The sequence below is a fragment of the Lupinus angustifolius genome, chromosome LG19, assembly GCF_001865875.1.
Source record: "Lupinus angustifolius cultivar Tanjil chromosome LG19, LupAngTanjil_v1.0, whole genome shotgun sequence".
In the NCBI taxonomy this organism is placed as follows: Eukaryota; Viridiplantae; Streptophyta; class Magnoliopsida; order Fabales; family Fabaceae; genus Lupinus; species Lupinus angustifolius.
In genome coordinates, this window is record NC_032027.1 from 4,884,018 (window position 1) to 4,888,286 (window position 4,269).

The window sequence follows — 4,269 nt, forward strand, 5'->3', positions numbered from 1 at the left end:
CAAAATTCTTTTGGCAATCCAACATTTGACAACATACATGTTATCCTTTCAAGTAATGTTCTATTCATTCGTTCTGCAAGTCCATTTTGTTGTGGAGTGTGTCTCACGGTATAATGTCTGAAAATACTGTGATCCTTGCAAAAAAATCTGAATTCTCTGCTACAGAATTCTAGACCATTATCAGTTCTCAATCTCTTGATTTTTCTCCCGGTTTGCTTTTCGATCCAGGTTTTCCACTGTTTGAACTTGACAAATGCTTTACTTTTGTGTTTCAAAATGAAAATCCACACCTTCCTTGAATAGTCATCAATGAATGTTAACATGTATCTACTACCACCATGAGAAGGTACTTGGGAAGGACCCCACAAGTCAGAATGTACATAATTCAATGTGCCTCTTGTTCGATGAATTGCAGCGTTGAATTTTATCCGACATTGCTTTTCAAAAACACAATGTTCACAAAAGTCTACCTTCCCGACTTGTTGACCGCATAGTAATCCTTGTTTGGCCAACTCAGCTAGACCTCTTTAACTGACATGACCCATTCTTAGATGCTATAGTTTGGTGACATCATAATCAAATGTTGAGGAGACAAGAGCAACACTCGTGATTGTGTTTCCTTGTAACATAGGGAGACTATTCTCTTTCTTTTCTTTCATTACAACCATAGCGCCTTTAGATATTCTTATAGCTCCACCTTCACCTTTGTAGCTATAACCTTTTGAATCCAGTGTTCCCAAGGAAATCAGATTTTTCTTCCATTCTGGAACATGCCTTGCATCTCTCAACGTCCTTACGATTCCGTCAAACATCTTGATTCTAATTGCGTTGATGTCAATGACCTTGTAGGAAGCATTATTTCCCAAAAGGACCTTGCCCCCATCTAAGGGTTGGTAAGTTGAAAACCAATCCTTAATGGGACACATGTGATATGAGCATCCAGAATCAAGTATCCATTCATCTTTTGAGCCGTGCTCTGAGACTATTAGTGCATCTGCACTATCATAGTCATTTGCTACAGCTGCATCTCCATATTCATAAATCTTTTCATTGCCTTTGCGCTCTGGGCAATTCTTTCTTATATGCCCCTCCTTGTGACAGTGAAAGCATTTATACTTTCTAGGTTTTGCTTTAGACTTGGACCTAGATTTTCCTCTTTCACCAAATTGATTTCGTTTCTCTATTCTTCCTCTAGCAAAAAGACTATCACATGAGCCTTCAGATCTCGAATCTGATACTCTTTTCTTCAGTTCTTTCGAGTGCAACACCGCCTTTACTTCGTCCAAGGTCAGATCTTCTCGACCATACATCATGGTGTCGATGAAGTGCTCATAAGAACTTGGAAGGAAACATAGTAGAAGAATTGTTTGGTCTTCATCTTCAATTTTAACATCAGTTTAGCATGCAAGAGCTCTACGAGCTCTGATACCAGTTTGTTAGACCAGACTGCGATCGGGGAGCCTCCAACCCCTGGGGAGTTCCATTGTTACTGGGGTATGGGAAGAGTGGAGAGTCACAAGTGAGACACCACGACTTGAACCAAAACCTTAAGGTATTAGTTCCATGGGTATTTCCTACTTATAAACTCTTTCACTCCTCCACGCATATCCAATGTGGGACTTCACACTTGAATAAACCTTTTTATGAGTCTAAGAAAGAATGTGGTGGACTCGTATATCATGTACCACATGTACCTTTGAATAGAGGGTGATGAATATCTTCTAATAATCCAAAACAATTTTGTTATTTCTTGGGGAGGGAGAAGTACAATTGAACTTAAAAAAAATAGTACTAATGTAGGGAGATGTTTAAGTTTGGGGTGTAGAAAAAAATTGAAATATTAAATCACGAGAAAAGACAAGCCATGGTTCATGATGACTTAACAAGAAAATTTGATGGTGTGATAAAGATGGGGATTCTAAGATCCAAGTTTCAACAATGATTAAAGTAATAGAAGGGAAAAATTCATAGACCATATGATTGCATTTCATAACCTTAGAAGGTTTGAGCTCACGTAAAATGTGGCTATCATGAAAGTAGTATGTGTTGGGGGAAAATTGATTCACTTACCCATCAGATATTAATACTTGGAGACAACTGAATATGAGATCATCTCCTCTTAGTTTTAGGTACATTCATGTTTCAAATCATACTATTGGCTCCATCGTTATTCAAATACCAACTTCAATTTAGAACTAAATAATTCACAAAATCAAATTCAAACTCTGCATTAAATAGCGTAAAATATAGCTCATAAGCATGTTGCTAGTGGACGGATCGGAAATTTTGTTTTTAAGGCATTAGCACCTGTTTCCGTTTTCTTTTCCTCAATCTACCAAAAAAAATCGTGTAATATATATACTATATATGGGTGGACATCTTGTGTCCAAAAAAATATATTACTTTATGTGTTACTATTGTAAATTAATCAGAAAAATACTTAATTATTAAATTTTTAATTTAAACACATTTTATCAATTAATCACAAACAATAACACATAAAATGATACAGTTTGTGGAACATCAGATATGCTCTCGATATATACTCTCACGTAGTTAAGTTAAGTTAAAATCTCTCTCTTAAAACAAGGGAGAGAAATTAGCAGTGGTGATTAAGTTCTCAATTATCCACCATGCCACCAACTTCTTTATTTAATAGACACATAATTGGTTACATCATGATAATGATAGTTTTGCCATTCCAATGAGAGAAACATTCGAACATAGATGTCAAAACCAATCAGCTGAATATAATTTTTCCACTTGATATTATAGTATATAGTAGCAGGTAAACCCTCCCACATTTTTAAATATGCGTGGGGCGAATAGCAATGTGACATTTAGGTTCCAACAATAATATAGCAATGCTGGACGAGGTTGGAAAGCCACAATCAATTCTATGCTTAGCTTTTAAGAAATGATGAGAGAATGTTGGGCAAATAATAATCTTATATGGTATAGTGATGTATGATTATATATAAACTGGTATTACGGATCCGATGAAATAGGATGAATTAAGACGGTATTTTATAAATATATAATTATTTTGAATATATTAACTATTTTCTTATTTTTATTATCTTGTTCTTTCAAATATTTATATGTAGCTGATAATTGTGAACCAGAAATGAAACATAATGAATATCGGGAAAGCCACTAATTAAGGCGTGTCATGGTATTTGGAGAACCGTGATAATGTGTTAGACCATATTAAACATGGTCTACCAGATTAAACATTTAATTTGCTTTTTCTTGATTTTTTTTCATCTCTTTGTTTTGGTAATGCTATAGAATATGGAGGCTTTTACTGGGTCATTGATTTTACATTTTAGAGCAGATATATCTGGATCCTCCGTGATGTTTTGGACCAATGGAATCAGTAGAACATAAAATATAGTCCACGCAACACAATTGTTCTGGACCATCACCATTCATTCACTTGTTCTGGAAATTTCCAATAATGCCCTTCAACTCTCTTTTCCCACAATTCTCATCATATATTCACTTTTCATCATTACCATTCTCATCATATCCCCACTCTTCATTCTCACCATATACTCTCTTCACCATCACCACATTTACAAACCATTATCACCATCATCAAGCTCACTTCTCACCATTACTAACATCACTTTTCACCTACATTCTCATCATCGCCATACTCACCTACATTCTCATCATATCATTACCATACTCATTCTTTGCACCTATACTCTCACAATCACCATACTCAGTATTATCGTACAAACATCCAAAGACTCACTCACCTTCATTATCACTCCCTTTTGTCATAGAAGAATTATGTAGTATAAAAAGAAGTATCTTATGATTCTTATTATATCATGAGATAATTTATCTCCTTAAATTCACTTTGTGTTTGACATATTTCTTTTATAATATATTTTAAAATGAAAAATTTTTAAAAGAAAGAAAATAAGACACTCGTGAACTACTACTCCTGATGTGAGGATGCTTTATTCTTCTCTAAAATTCTTCTCCTCCTTCATCAACGCAGTCAAGAACATATTATCCGGCAGGATATATTGTATTCCAATACTATGTTTCAGAAATCGGAATACATTACTTTCAAAATAATACATTCTAACAATCCATAGTTGGAATTCAAATTTCTCTTTTCCGACAATAACCTGCCATAAAATTTAGTTACATGCAATACAATTTAGTCTCATATTGATATTTTTTATTTTTGATGTAAATTATAAGTTACTACAGTTACAACAAATTATTAAACATACAATAATCAAATTA